The sequence below is a fragment of the Talpa occidentalis genome, unplaced genomic scaffold (assembly GCF_014898055.3).
Source record: "Talpa occidentalis isolate TD23 unplaced genomic scaffold, MPIMG_talOcc4v2.1 talOcc4.17, whole genome shotgun sequence".
NCBI lineage: Eukaryota > Metazoa > Chordata > Mammalia > Eulipotyphla > Talpidae > Talpa > Talpa occidentalis.
The window spans coordinates 4,123,207-4,139,548 of record NW_023601754.1 but is presented as its reverse complement, the minus strand read 5'-3'; positions in this window follow the sequence as shown (position 1 = coordinate 4,139,548).

Below are 16,342 nucleotides of genomic sequence, written 5' to 3'. Positions count from 1 at the left end.
CAACTTTCCAACAGTAAAAACTCCCCTGTCTGGACACTGACTTAATTCACCCTGGGGAAGCCGTGCGCTCCCCCAGGGGACAGCCTTGGTTTAGCAGCCCCCTTAACCCCCTTTTCTTGTGCAAGCTGCTCTTCCTTCTCTGCACGCTTGAGGGTCTGCCCTCCTGCCCACCCCACCCAGACCCCCTTTTGTCTGAGGCAGCCCCGCTGACAGAATCGGAGCACACCAGCCCCTGGGGGGAGCTCCAGAGGTCATCGTGGCCGGCCCCTGCCTCCAGGCGGGCCTCCCTGTAAATCGGCCTAGACAGAGCCTACCTCCTGCCGGCCCCGCTCTCCCAGCGCCTGCAGCAGCGGAGTAAAGTTTTGTGCTGACTCGCTGGAGCCCCGCTGGTGGCAACGCGGGCTCAGGAGGGGATCATTAGCAAGTGGCAGCTCACGAGGGCCCCAGGCCTGTGGCAATTAATCACCTCTCCTCCCCGGCTGTCTCAGATGCAGCCATCCTGGAGGGAGCCCTTTAATTGTCCCAGGAGAGGGCAGATGGGTGAGGGGGGTCCCCTGGGTGAGCGCCCGCCAGCGAGGCTCCCCCACCCCCCCAATTTTTTTTTTTTTTTAGAGTATTCAAATATTTCTCACTTTCCAGAGTCTGTTATTGGTATAAAGGTTGAAGCTCAGGCAGCTTAACTGTTATGTGGAATGACCTTTAGTTTTAATATTAATATATTATCATAAAGTCTGTGCGAATCATGAATGCAATTTTGGTATTCATAGAAAATGCCATTCGCTGAACCCCCTGCAACTTTTTTTTCCCCTCCCGTCCTCCAGTCGGCTGCAAACGGGGTGAATTAATATGCGTCATATTCCTCACCCCTTTATTTACTTAGAGAGGGTGGCCGGGCAGCGTTATCAAGAGTAACATTATCAAGAGCTTTTCTGCAAGCTGCTTTATCATATTCACATCCGCGTCTGCTCGACACTTGTCAGTGTCAATCAAATCGCAATAATACGCAGATGATTCGCTCATTTGGTCTAATAAAATCTTTCTGCTTATTTGCGCTGCCTCCATTACACCACATAATTGCTGAGCCGCGGAGGTGAAAGGCAGCCAGTTGCCTGGGGATAAGAGGAGACGATTGCTATATGAAGGATTTGTTGCTTTGCCTCTGTCTCTCCCCAGTCACTCATATTCCTAAAATTAATATTGTATTTGAATCCAGCCCTGCTATTCTTATGCAGGCTAACATTGTTATTACTTATTATTTGGATGTGAAGTCATTTATTTTTAGTTTTATGTCCAAGCTGTCAAGCTAAATTTCATTGTGAACTGCCACATGCAATTTTTAACTGCCATTTAAAAGGGGATTCAAACTCTAAAATCATGGAGTGAGCTTGTTCAAAGGGCCGGCCTGACAGGAAGTGCAGCGAGCAGCCCCCGTTTCTGGAAATCAAAGAGGCTCCTGGTTGATTATTTTTGGGGAAAGGAAAGCGCTCGGCTCTAGTTCGTGGGGATCACCTTCCCGGTAGCCGGGACCCCCAGGTGGGGCCCCCGCACGTGGGGGAGGTGACGGGCTTGGAGGCCTCCACACCTGCACAGATGTGGGTGGGCCCCTCTGTGACCCAGAGTCGGACACGGGGCCTGGGCAACCACAGGGTGTGGCTGGGGAGAAGCCACAATTGATTTTCAAGATCCCGGCGTCCCCCCAAGGATGCCATTTGTCAAGGAGCACAGACACGCCTTTGGAAACTCCCTCCTGCCAGCTTGGAGACTTCTTGGTCCCCCTGGTGGCCAGAAACCAGGGACCACGGTTTCCACAACGATGCTTCTTTCCTACAACAGTTAGGCGGGAGCAGGCTTCTCCGGCCTATCCCAGACCCGCAGGGCAGGCACTTACTAGGCCCAGAGGGCTGCTGCTTTGACGCGTGGACGAGTGTCCTGCCCAGGACAGGAGAAGGCCCAGGACAGGCAGCGTGATGATGGCGCCTCGGGCAGCCCAGGTCTAGCCCAAAGAGGAGTGAAAGGAATGGGTTCTGCCCGAAGGACGCCCTGAGAGCCGGCCGGGGCTGGGGAAAAAGAGGAGGGTGGGACCACAGTCTTGTCACCAGGTCACCTGCAAGGGTCTGGACTTTCCTATCCTGCAAGAAGTTCAAGAAGCCAGCTGCAGCCCCCCCCCCCCCACCCAAGGAGACACTCAAGGGCACTCAAGGTCACAGCCAGCCCTGAGGCTCGAACACACTTTCCAGACCCCTTCTCACAAGTGTCAGGTCTGGGGGCCTCCCTGGTGGCGCAGGAGTTCACAACAGCACCATCAAGCTAGCGGCAGCCACTGCAGCACGAGTTCAGTCCCCTGCCAGGGAGCTACCCACATGGCGCAGCAGACCTCAGAAATGGATGCTGAATTTTATCAAATGCTAAGCAGCGAGTGATATGATCATATGGTTTTTCTCTTTTTGTTGATGTGGTGAATTACATTAACTAGTTTTCAGCAGTTGAACCATCCTTGTGTGCCTGTTGCAAGTCCCACTTGGTCGCGATGCATAACCCCTTTCATGAATATATTAAATTCAGTTTGCTAATATTTTTATTGAGTTTAACATCTCTGTTCACTGGGGAGATTGGTCTGTAGCTTTCTTTGGGGGTGTTCTCTTTGGGTTAGAGTGATGCTGACGGCATAAAATATGTTGGGACGTTTTCTTTCTCCTTTTTTTTGAAAGAGTTCAAGTGGGGTAGGTATTCATTTGTCTTTGCAAGTTTGGTGGAACTTGCTTATGAAACCATCTGGCCCCGGACTTTGGTTGTTGGGGAGTTTTGAGTATGTTTCAGTCTCCTCGCTTGTGATTGGTGTGTTCAGATTTTCTATTTCTTCCCAAAGCCACCTTGGATGATTGTATAATTCTAAGAATTTGCCCATCGCATCGAGGTGGGTGAATGCATTTGCATAGAAATGTTCATAATAATCTCCTATTTCCTGGATTTCTGCTGTGTCTGTTATAACATCTTCCATTTTTGATTCTACTTGTGTTTTCTCCCTCTGTTTCTCATTGAGCCTCGCTAGAGATTTGGCTGTTTTGTTTACTTTTTCAAAGAACCAGCTTTTGGTTTCATTGGTCTACTTCACTTTTTCTGCCCTAATTTTTATTATTTCCCTCCTTCTGCTGACTTGGGGCCTTTTTTGTTTTTCTAGTTCCTTGAGGTCGAAAATTGGGTGGTTGTGCGATGGTGGCCTGCATTTCTATGCACGTGCCATTTAACACTGCTTTTGCTGTGCCCCACCTGTTCTGAAAGCTTGTGTCCCCATGAGCACGCAACTCGTGGTATTTTTTCTTTGATTTCCTCATTGACCCTGCGGTCTTTCAGGGGTATGTTGTTGGGTCTCCAGCGAGAGAACTTCTTGCTTTTTGTAGTTGATTTCTAGTTTGTCACCTTTCCACTTGGAGAAGATACTTGGCATTTTTCTTTTTTTTTTTTAAGATTTATTTATTTATACAAGAACCAGGGTACAGGCCAGATACGCGGGAGGGCGAGACGATTCACCAGAGACAGAGCAGGGAACAGAACAGGCAGACTGATGAAATACACTGCTGAGGGGAGCAGCGGGCAAGATAGGAGAGGTCTGCCGTGCCATGTGGCATTCTCGCCGGCCGGGATTGAACCGGGACTGCAGAGGCTGTGCAGGACCCATCCTCAGCTGCGCTCAACTGCCTGCGCCGCCAGGGGAGACCCAGCTTGGCATATTTCAATCTTCATGAATTTGTTGATACTTGTTTTGTGACCCAGCATGTGATCAGCCCTAGAGAATGATGCACGTGCACTTGAGGAACATGTGCATTCAGCTTTTGGGGGAGAGAGGGCCCTACAACTGTCAATTAAAGCCATTTGGTCTAGTTCTTTGTTTAGGGCAATTGTGTCCTCATTTATTTTCTGTCTCATTGATGTGTCCATGGGTGAGATTGTGGTGTAAGTCTCCAGCCACATATATATTTTCTCCAATGTTGTTTTCAGATTTGATAGTTATTTTGGTCAATATTTAACTCGGGACCTCCCTGGTGGCACAAGGGGTTGAGTCCCAGCACTGTGAAGCTATCCACAGCCAATGCAGCAGGAGTTCGATCCCCAGCCAGGGAGCAACCCACATGGTGCAGCAGACCTCTCCTGTCTCCCCACTGCTCCCCTCAGCAGTGGATTTCAGTAAACCTGCCTTTCTGCTCCCCACTCTGTCTCTGGTGAATCCTCTCACCTCCCGACCCCTGCACTTCTGGCCTGCACCGCAGCTCTTGTATGCATAAATAAATAAATCTTTAAAAAATATGTGTAAAACTCATTTTGCTCAGTGATGTCATAAGTCAATTTTCTCCCTTTGTCCTTCAACCCCACCCCCAACCATGGAGCCCATCGCCACAAACATAATGAACCAGCAGTGTGTATTTCACTGAAGATTGTCCGCGTGGGACACTCCAGTTCTCGATGAGCAAGAACCGTGGCTTATGGGCTGCCTCCGTCTCAGTCTCTGTTCCCGTCTTACGCAGTCCTGCCTCCCTGCCTTCTCCCTTCGCTCTGCTCCTTCCCATGCGGTGCAGCTCAGTCTCTGCTCCGTCAAGCTCACCTACTCATTAATACCTTCTCTTTTTAAAAAAGATTTCTTATTTATTTTTGCATACAAGAACTGGGGTGCAGGCCAGAGGTGCGGAGGGTGAGAGGATACACCAGAGACAGAGTGGGGAACAGAACAGTGGATCTACTGAAACACACTGCTGAGGGGAGCCGCGGGGAGACAGGAGAGGTCTGCTGCGCCATGCGGGTAGCTCCCTGGCTGGGGATCGAAATCAGGCCTCAGTGGTGATAGTGCTGAGACTTCACCCCTGCACCACGCCACTGGTGAGGCTCTAATTAATACCTTCTTTGAGCAGAGACAAGGCCATACAATAAGGAGGATAAGCCTGAACTCAGCAGACAAGATTCTTCAGCCACAGGCACCCACCCTCCTTGGGGGACAGCTGGCGACAGAATTTCCCAGGCACCTCAGGACCCCAGTAGGCCCTGTTCCAGGGAGTCTCCTCTTCGTCCTGGGGGAGAGTCCTGCTTTCTACCTGGTCGAAGGTTGCTGCGGAAGTCTCAAGCTCGTGACCCTTAGGGTGTGTCGGATTGAAGTGTAACCGTGTGCAGTCGTGGATTTAACTAGACTGACTGTGGCGATCATTTCCTGATCGCGGCAAACACCAAATCACAGTTCACAGCTCCAACAAGCATAATATTATGTCAATTTTATCTCCTTTTAAAATCATCTCCATTTAAAAATACTTTGCACTTAAGCACTTTTTGGCCTCTTGCTTTCCAAACGCAGGCAGTCTTCCGTCTGAAAGATCCAGATTCCCTGTTTCCCTTGAAAAACCAAAAGACAGTGATAACCCAGACCCTGCTGGCAGTTGGCTGGAGCTGAGCTGGTGGGGGCCCCCCTACTACAGCCAGGCCTGCCCACCCCCCTCTCTCCGTCCTGTGTGGCCTCTGGGCATTGGGCCTTCAGGCCCAGCTCTGTGCTAACCTCAGCAGCAGAGAAAACACAAGGGCTGCCTGCGCGTGAGTCCCAGGCTGTGGGCGCTGACGCTGCAGCAGGTAACTTGTGGGCGGGATGAGGTTTCGGTCCACCCTGGACAACGACACAAGCAAGGAGGGCGAGAGCCGAGCAGAGAGTCAGCTTAGGTGGATGACTCACTCTTTCAACAAATGCTTATTCGTATCTGTTATACGCCAGGCACTGCTGCAAGTTTTGCAACTGTGGCCTTGAAGAACAGACAAAACCCCTGCCCCGTGGAGCAGACAATCAAGAGAGGAAAAAGATAATGTACGGGACCAAGAAGTATAGCGCGTGGTCTGTGAGGGGGTGAGAAGGGAGATGGCCAGCAGGGACAAGGAGTGGTGGTGGTGGCGGCCAGAGGGGCTGTAACTGTAGCCAGGATGGCCAAGCAGACCTACCCGGGAAGTCATGTTTGAGTGAAGGCCTGAAGGAAGCGAGGAGGTGAGCCACAGTGTTGTCTAGAAGAAACTTCCAGGAATGGCAAGTGCCAAGGCCCTGTGGTTGCACATGGAGGCGTGAGGAGGCTGTGAAGCTCATGAAATGACCACAGTGATTCTAGTTAAATCCGTCACCGCGCACAGTTCGTTTTTCTCTTGTGATGACACTAAAGGGTTCCATCAAACCCACCCTAAGGGTCGCGAGTCTGAGGCTTCCGCATAAACGTTCCACCCTGTAGAAAGCAGAAGTGTCCCCCAGGTGGAGGGGGGTGTCCCTGGGAGAGCAGGGGTGGGGGCTTGTAGGTGAGGCCGGGCTGACGGGGTCAGACAGGAGATGACAGAGTCATACACGTTGTGTCCTTTAGGGTAGATCCCTAGGAGGGGAATTGCCGGGTCATACGGTAGCTCCATTTTTAGTCATTTGAGGAACCTCCACGCAGCTTTCCACGGTGGCTGGACCAGTTTGCGCTCCCAGCAGCAGGGCAGGAGAGCTCCTTTTTCTCCACACCCTCGCCAACATTTGTTGTTGCTGGTTTTTTTTTTTTAATGCGCGCCATTCTCACTGGTGTAAGGTGGGCGCTCACTGTTGTTTGGATTTGCATTTCCCTGATGACAAGGGAGGTTGAACATTTGTTCATATGCCTGTCGGCCATTTGCATGTCCTCTTTGGAGAAGTGTCTCTTTAGCTCTTCTGCCCGTTTTTTGACTTGGGGGTTTCCTTTGTGTCGTGGACTCCATCTCTTTCTGAAGCTGGTTCTGCTGTCATGGGAGAGAGCTCAGGGCAGAAAAGCAACCCCCCCCCCCCAGACTCTGTTTTGTCTCCATTCCCCCATCTGCATGGATAGGAGGCACCCCCTTCCTGTGCCCTCTGACCCCGGGAGCCCCCGGGCACCAGGGAAAGTTCTTCACCCCTGTCAGCATCAGCTTGGCATGTCACACGCAGGCCCAGAGAGGCCTGGCTTTTGTCTCCATGCAGGTGCCACGTCTGATTTAAAGAGGGGCAGAAGGAATGAATGCTTCTGTGGTGTTTCACCATCCTGAGAATTCTGAAATTACTTTGGTCTTTGTTGGTCAGCAAATAAATTAATTTTCACTTGAAGAAACATCATTTTTAATGCCTTCCACTCTGGGCTGGCTTCATCCCACAGTCCAATTACTGAGGTAACATCGCGGGGTGGCGTGGGGGGGTTGCTGGTTTGCTGGGGAGCTGTAGATCAGAGGGCGCTCCCCGGCCTGCAGGCATCGATTCATCCCAGCTGCCCGACACAGTGGATCATATTTTATTTTCCCAAATCTTTCTGCAATTGATTTTTCAGAAAGTTTTTAATACAGGTTTATTCACCTGGCTAATCCATTTATCTTCCGTTCCACCTGTAAAGTCAAGTAAAACCTCTGGGGTGTTCTGAGAAAGGCCGGGGGGGCATCTCTGCATCTCCTGTCCAACTGCTGCCCTTCCTGACTCTCCCCCCACACACACGTGCATGCTGTGCACACACACATACTACATGTGCATTGGTGCACACTGCACACACATGCAAATACACACCACACACACACACAGACTCCCCCACCCCCACCACATGTGTAGGCAGCCGTGAGACCAGAAACCTCACTTTGCTTCTTGGCCTCCTTCTGCAAAATTGCAGGATTGCACTATTTTATCTTTAAAGCTTCTCTGACTTGAGATCTTTAGACTCAAAGCGTTGCGAGAGCAGGGCCCGGGGATCGAAACCCATCACCTCTCACGCGCAGGGATGACAGCCCGCGTCTCTGCTCCTGGCGGGGGTGGCAGGGAGGGTGATGGGGCGGGACTTCTTGACCCCCTGCCATCAGGGCTTATTTTTCTCTGTCCTCGGAGTAGAAAGACTAAGTGGTGGAAGCAAGACCTCTCCTCCTCCGGGAGCTCGGGAAAGTGAGCCTTGAGCAGGTGTCGATGCTGGGCTGGGTTGGGTGAGGGATATGAAGCAGGAGGTCGTGAGAAGGATGAACGACTCGTGAGGATGGGGGGGCTGTGTGTGCTCTTGGGAAGGGGGTTACCACGCAGAACCTGGAGCATCCCCCGACCCTTCCAGGTCTTGCAAGGCCATGGTACTAGGAAATGCTTCAGGCACCACGAAAGGGAGTACCCAGAGGCCCCCCATGAGGTTAGGCCTGTCTGTGCTTCAGGGGAAACTGTGCTCACAGCCACCTTCCACAGGTGCAGGCTGCAAAGTCAGTCACTTGCTGACATGGCCCAGCCAGAGCCGGGATGGCCTGAATCAAGCAGGGACATCGGGCCTGGGGTCTGCAGCCTCCATGCACCCGGCTGCTGTTACCCCGCAAGTGGCTCTGAGACTCGCCCATTGAGATGGGGCAGGCTGTGGAGCTGCAGAAAGTGCACAGAAATGCTCTGAAGCCACATCCCAGGGACAGACGCTCCTACTCTGGAGCGGGCTCTGCTCCCCTTTTCTAAGGAGTGTTGTAAGAGCTGGCCGGGACGCCAGCGGGCAGGCAGAGTGCCCAGAGTGATGAAATGCGCTCCAGGACCAACTAGAGAGGTCAGGGGAACTGGGGAGAGATTTACTTATTCTTTATGCATAGTAGAACTGGGGTGCAGGCCAGAGGTGCAGGGTGAGGGGTGAGAAGCTTCACCAGAGACAGAGCGGGGAGCAGAACAGGTAGATCCGCTGAAATCCACTGCTGAGGGGAGCAGCAAGGAGTCAGGAGAGGTCTGCTGCGCCATGTGGGTAGCTCCCTGGCTGGGGATCGAACTTAGGTGGCTGTGGACAGCTTCATAGTGCTGAGACTTAACCCCTTGCGCCACCAGGGAGGCCCCCTGATTTATTTCTTCAGGTAGATGTGAGCCCCTTTGTCTGTCACGTCTCCTTCTGAAACCCCTAGGATGACAGAGCTCGGGTTAAGTGTTCTTACAAAAAATATCCAGAGGCAACCTTCTAGGTGATGAATGTTCACGGCGTGGGGCGGGGTGTTTTGTGGGTGCACACTTGTCTCCCCACTGCTCCCCTTGCATACATGAAACATGCCCGGAGACATGTCAATCGTAGCCAGTAGAATGGATTCTTTTCTTTAAAAAAGGAAACTGCTGTTAAAAATAAGAGATCACAGAACCACATTTGCTTGCACGCGCTGATGTAAATTTTACTTTTGTGATGCCAATTTCTATTTCCCCAATAAAATGCGATCCCAGGCGGATGGCTTTGACAGAGCCAATAGCTCACAATTACGTCGGACTGACTAAGCATTTTGCCATTTTAGAACCCAGTGTTGGGAGAAATCACTGCCGTGTTGGGTCATTGTGTTTTGTCATCGTCGGGATTTGGTGTCAGCTGAGAGGGGCAGATTGCGGGAGACGCATCCTGGTGGAGACCAGAATAACCAGGAAGACCCTTTTTCTCCCGTGAGCGGTGGAAGCCCCCAGCGAGTCGGCGCCACCTGTATTGCGGAGGGGGTGGGCATGTGGCAGAAATAAACTCGAGCCTTTTCCCCAGGCAGGGGACGAGCCAGCGGCCCTGGAGGAACGGCGAGGTCAGGAAAGCTTGGCTCCTCCTGCGTGAGGTCCCAGCCCCGGGGAGTCCCGTAAGGCCTGGGCCTGGTCTAGAGGCCGAGAGTCTCTTTTACACACAACCACTGCACACTGCCCGGGGTGGTGCGTTAGCCTGCAAATTCCTGACACAGGAAAAGGGGCAGGATGCGGATCTTCCAGGAGGGCCGGGGGCGGCAGTCAGCCCAGCAGCTGCGGGGCCTTGTTTAGATCTGCTCGTGAAGGACGCACACTTGTTGTTCACGTGTCCAGGGCTCTGGCTCTTTAACAGGGGGAGAGTCCTTTTTCTTTTTTTTTTTTTTTTTTTTTTTTTTTTTTTATTAAATTTTTTTATTTACAATTGCAAAATTTGTTCTTTTTTTTTTTTAAATCAAGTTCACAAACCTTGCTTTTGTTTGTGCTCTATTTTTTTTTAAATAAATTTTATTTTTATATTCCCCTTACAATTGCAATCCCCTGATTTTGACCCCAATCCCTCCTTTCCCAGCCCCCCCCAAGTGTGTCTCTGGTTCATAGTTGTTTGTTGATTTTGATTTTCACTTTCTTAGAGTTATTCATTTTCCTGGTCCCTTATTTAAGTTTTCTAGATTCCTGCTATGAGTGAGACCATCTGTATTTTTCTTTTTCTTTCTGGCTTACTTCGCTGAGCATGATCCCTTCCAGCTCCATCCATGTTGCTGCAAATTGCATGAGTTTATCTTTTTGATTGCTGAGTAATATTCCATGGTGTATATGGACCACATCTTCTTGATCCAGTCATCTATTTTTGGGCACTTGGGTTGTTTCCATAGCTCAGTTATTGTAAACAGTGCTGCTGTAAACATAGGGGTGCAGGTGCCCTTTGGAATGGATGTTTCTCTGTCCTTTGGGTAAATCCCTAGGAGTGGAGTTGCTGGATCCTATGGAAGCTCCATCTTTAGTAGGTCCAGAAAGATTTCTTTTTCTTAGCAGCTCTCTCTCAGGGAGGCCGGGGGTGAACTCCCCTGTGAGGCTGGGGGTGGGGGGGGGTGCGGTGCTCCAGGCAGAGGGACGTGCAGAGGCCCCGGGCAGGAGCCAGGCGAGCTGCAAGCTCAGGGCCCGGAGCGCACGACCCTGACCGCAGGGACCTGCGGCGGGAGGTGCCCGGGGGCGAATGGAGCAAGGCCGGGCGGGACAGGGGGGCAGCGCCGGGTACTGGGCCCCGCAGGTCTCCAGCTGCACGCGACGGGCCTCTGGAGGGTGCGCACCGGCGCGGCGCGGCCGGGGGCTCCTGCGGGCAGCCGACCTGCCTGGGGGCGGCGGGAGAGCAGAGGAGGCGGGAGCCGGGGCGCGGGGGACGGGCTGGGTCCGCGTGGACGGTCACGGCGCCCTCAGAGCGGGGTGCGCCGCCCGGGCTGCGTGTTGCTCGGCGCCCCGGCCCCACCCTCTGTGCACAGGTGACCTCGAAGTCCGTGCCCGGCCGGGAAGCAGCAGCAGCAGCACCCCGCAACCTGCCCGAGTCCCCCCCAGGGCTGCCCGGGGCCCGCGCGCTTCCCCGGGGCCCGCCAGAGGGCGCGCGGCCTGCGCGGGGAGCAGGGCGGGGTCCCAGGGGGTCCCCCCCCCTCCCCGCCCCAGCCACGCCTTTCTCGCGCAGCCGCCTGAGACCGGCCTGGGGGGTACGGGAGGGGGGTGGGGGGTACCCGGGCCGTCCAGTGACACCCGCGGGTCAAACATGGGCGCGGAGAGCAGCGCCGGCGCGGCGGGGCGCACGCCCGCCTGGAGGCCCAGGGCTTGGGGTCCACCCGCACCCGCGCGCCTTCACCCCCCCCCCCCCCCGGGTCCTTCTCGGGCACAGTGAGCGGGGTCGGGCGCTTGTTGCACCCCGGGAAGGGAGTGTCCTCGGGGGGTGCAGCGCGCCCGTGAGCAGCGGGGGTCGGAGCCCCATTGTGGGCCACGCCTGGGCTGCAGCCGCAGACCTCAGCCAGCCTCGAGGAGGCCTCGAGGTGCAGGAAACGGGGTGCAGGAAACAGGGGTGCAAGAAACAGCGGGGTGCAAGAAACAGCGGGGTGCAGGAAACAGCGGGGTGCAGGAAACAGGGGGTGCAGGAAACAGGGGGTGCAAGAAACAGTGGGGTGCAAGAAACAGGGGGTGCAAGAAACAGGGGGTGCAGGAAACAGGGGGTGCAAGAAACAGCGGGGTGCAGGAAACAGGGGGTGCAGGAAACAGGGGGTGCAAGAAACAGTGGGGTGCAAGAAATGGGGTGCAAGAAACAGTGGGTGCAGGAAACAGCGGGGTGCAGGAAACGGGGTGCAGGATGTGGAACGTGTGGTTGCTCAAATAGTCCGTGTTGAGGGCGGGGAGGGATGCAGGGAAGGTGGTTCTAGAACAGAGACCCGTGTGGGGCGGGTCCTGAGGAGACGCTGTGGGAGGCGATGACAGTCGGGGCTGTTCCCCGGGGCCTTCAGCATCCGGGGAGACCTGTTGGGGTGACCGCGGCGGCCTGCAGGGGGCGCTGCCCGGGGATGCCGGGTGTTCAGGATGGAGGGCAGGACTGCGACTTCATTATGAAATCCTCTTTTTTTCGCCCAAATTTATACAAGAGCTGGGGTGCAGGCCAGAGGCGCGGGAGGGTGAGAGGATTCACCAGAGACAGAGCGGGGAGCAGAACAGGCAGACTGATGAAGTACACTGCTGAGGGGAGCAGCGGGCGCGGCAGGAGAGGTCTGCGGCCATGTGGGAATCTCCCTGGCCGGCCGGGTCTCGAACCCGCGCTGCAGAGGCTGCGGACAGCCTCACAGCCCTGCTGCGCTCAGCCTGCTGCTCAAGAAGAAGAAAAGACATAGACAGAACTACAGCGCCCCGGCTGACGCTGACTCTGGGGTGAGCAGGGAGATGCAGTGTTCTCTGCTCTTCTGGGGCTGGACATTTCCGCGGCGCACACTCAGGATCAGGGGTGCGGGCGGTGTCCCTGCTGCGGGCGGGGCCTTCGGATCCCTCTTCCCCGTCGAGGGAGGGACGTGTCCATGCCCAGAGCGGTGTGGCCGCAGAGACCCTGCTGTGGGGTGAAGGCCATTGTGCTCCCCGCTGCTCCCTCCTTCCACCCCAGCTCCTCTCCCTCCCCCCTTGGCGCTCTCTCTGAATGGCCACTCTCGGCTAACGCTGCCCTTCAGCCTTTGTCGTCTTTCCAAATGCTCAGGAGCCACCGAGGTGGTCCTGCACAGGTAATGTCCTCAGAGCAGATGCCCCTGGTGGCCGAGGAATAGTGAGCAGGCGGAAGGCGGTTTCCGCAGTGTCCGCTGGTCCAGCGCCACTGGGTTACCCCGAGATCCTGTGCAGCCTCCTGGGGGTGGCCGCTGTGTTTGTTGCTTTTCCCAAAGACGTGGTCCCAGTGGTCCACTCGCTCGTCCAGCTGCAATGTGCGGTGTTGCGGTCTGTGGACCGAGTCCACCCGTCCGCCTGTCCAGCCGCTGTTTCTCAGGGGCTGGGCACTAGGGGACAGGGCAGGGGAGAAAGTGATGCCCGTGGGTGTCACACTGGTGGTGTCACTTGGAGAGACCCCGAGCAGCGGGATGGCTGCGTCAGGTGGGATTCCAGTTCTCGTTTTCTTGAGCCATCTCTTAACATGCTCCCCCACGGCTGCACCAGCCTGCACCCCCCAACCGTGGCCGAGTGTCCTTCTCACCCCAAACTCACCCACATTTGTTAATGCCATTCTTTCTCATAGGGGCGGTTCTCACAGCGGGGAGGTGGCATCTCTGTGGTGTGGGTTTGCATTTCTCTTACAGGGAGTGAAGTGGCGCTTTTTCCACCTGTCTCGCGGGCGTCTGGACGTCTTCCACGGAGAAGTGTCTGCGGGGGTCCTTTGCCCATGTTTTAATTGGGTCCTTTGTTGCTTTGTTGCTGGCCTGTGCAGGTCCTCTGTCAGTTTTGGAGCTTTGCCCCTGACCAGAGGGAGGGTGTGCAGGTATTCGCGCCCACTCTGGAGCTTCCCTTTTGGTTTTGTGATGGTTTCCTTTGAGGTGCAAAAGCTTTTTAAGTTTGCTGTTCATTGTTTATATGTCCTTGGGTTTCCCTTGCTGTCAGGGATTTGTATCCCAAGTACCTCTTTGTGGGACATGGCCTGTGGCGTGTCCCCTGTATTTTCTTTCCAGTACTTTATGGCTTTGATTAAATCCTTAATCAATTTTGAGTGAATTTGGGTGTATGGTATGAATATGGATCTTGATTTTTTTTTTATATGTGGCTATCCATGTTTCCCAGCAATAATTATTAAATTGTTAAAAAGGCTATCTTTCCTCCACTGTGTGGCCACGATTCCCTTGTCAAAAATTAGCTGGATTTGTCTCTAGGCTTCATCCATGGATTTGTCTCTAGGCTTTCAATTCTGTTCCATTGGTCTGAGTTTCTGTTTTTGCTCCAATGCCATGCTGTTTTGATTACTGTTGCTCTGTGATATTGTTTGAATGTTACATTGACAGCACCACAATGAGAAACAGGAGTTGTGGAGGAAGCTGCAGGATGCAGGATGCTGCTGAAGAGCAAGATCCTGGCCTTTTTATTGCTAAAATAATCATACAGCATCAGTTGTGAGGGGGAGGAGCACAAGGAGGACAAAGAGAAAAGGGAGGGGTCAAAGCTGAAAACGTGCTCTGTCATCTCTAGTATCGGGGTTGTGAGTCTGCCCTCCAGGCACTTCTCATCTGCTTGATGGCTCAGTATTGCAGCTGAGATCAAGCCCTTGTTCCCCAGCCATGGTTTCAATCTTATCAACAAGGCTTTCCACTGATCAGCTTCTGGGGGGGAGGGAGGGGGGCTGTCCTTTGTACACATAGGTCCTTGCTACCCCTCCCTCCACCGTTCCTGGTCCTGCCTGGTGATGTATAAGCCGGGAGTACATTTATGCATCGGCCCCCAGGCCTTCCCGGTCATACCACATGATGCAGAGCCTTCCCAGCGTGATCAAGCTTTCAGCTCTTAGTTGATTTGAAAGGCACCTTGTAAGGTTGGGCTCCTTATGACTCATTGACCAGGCAGTTCTGACCTTGCACAGGAATGCAGAACTGCAGGAAACAAATATGGTGGCCAAACAGAACCCTTAAGATTAGCAGACCCACCTGTGAGGTCAGGAAGTGTGATGCCTCCATCTTAATTCTTGCCCTCAAGATCATTTTAGCTATTCAGGGCCCTTTGTGATTCCATATAAATTTGATAATTGTCTATATCCTTAAAAGTCACGGCTATGTTGACAGGTATTGGATTAGATCTATAAAATGCTTTGGGAAACATGGCCATTTTAATAATAATTCTTCCTACCCACGAGCACAGACACAGATACATTTCTTTGTATCTGCTTTTATTTCCTTTGATAGTTTTATAGTGTTCATTCTACAAGCCCTGCTCCTCTGTTGGGTTTCTGCCCAGGTACGTCATTCTTCTTGGCATGATTGTAAACGGCCTGTATGCCTTATTTCCCTCTCTCTGATGCCCTGTTCACCTATAGAAATGCACTGATTTTTTTTAATGATTTTTTTTAATAGAGGCATGTTTTTTATTTATTTGTTTGTTTGTTTTGTTTACACATGCACTGGGTACAGTCAGAAGCGCGGGAGGGCGAGAGAATTCACCAGAGCCAGAGCGGGGAGCAGAGCAGGCAGAAGGACCGAAGTACACTGCTGAGGGGAGCAGCGGGCGGCAGGAGAGGTCTGCGCGCCATGCGGGACCCTCCTCTGGTGGCCGCAGCCGGGGATCGAACCAGCGCTGCAGAGGCTGCGGGCAGCTTCGCAACCCAGCGCTCAACCGCTGCGCCACCGGGGAGGCCCCAGAAATGCACTGATTTTTGTGTATTGATTTTGCATCCTGCCACATCCTTCTGTATTCATTTATTATTTCTCGAAGATTTTTTGTGGAATCTGCCTGTTTTTTTCCCATATATTTTATGGTTTCAGGTCCTTCCTCCAAAAAGTTAATCCATTTTGAACTACTTTTGTATGTGGCGTGAGACGGTGGTTTATTGTCATGTGGGTGTCCAGTTTTCCTACCACAGTTTACAAGATGTTCCTTTCTCTTTTTTATGCTCTTGACTCTTTTTTAAAATTATTTTCTTACATTATTGTTCATTTTTGCCAGTCATTGATTTCTCCCCTCAGGTGTGGTCCCCAGTTCTCCCAACACCAGAGCACCCGTGAGCCATCACCACAGACCCTTGTGCTCTTCCTTCCCCTGTATTGTCCCTTCTCTTCCCTTGCTGGATGCCTCTGATCTGTGGTCAGTGTGCAAATTTTGTCTTTTTCCTGACCCTTTGTTGCATTTCTCTATATTCTACCTGCAAGTGAAACCTTCCAATATTTATCTTCTTTCTGACTGACTTTGCTTGGCATAATCCCTTCCAGCTCCTTCCATGTTGCCGCAAATGGCATGAGTTTCTCTTTTTTGATTGCTGAGTAGTACTCCATGGCGTATATAGACCACATCTTCTTGTCCATTCATGTGTTTTGGGGGTATTTAGGTTTTTCCATATCTTAGCTATTGTAAATAGTGCTGCAGTAAACATAGGGGTGCAGGTTTCCCTTTGAATTAATGTTTTTGCATCCCTTGGGTAGATTCCCAGGAGTGCAATTATTGGGTCACATGGTAGCTCCATTTTTAGTGTTTCCACACAGCTTTCCATGGTGGCTGGACCAGTTTGCATTCCCCCAGCAGTGCAGGAAGGTTCCTTTATCTCCACATCCTCTCCAGCGTTTGTTGTTTCCAGTTTTTTCCATCATGGGCCATGCTCCCAGTGGGAGGAGCTATCTCATTGTGGCTTTGATTTGCATTTCCCTGATAGTGATATTGAATTTT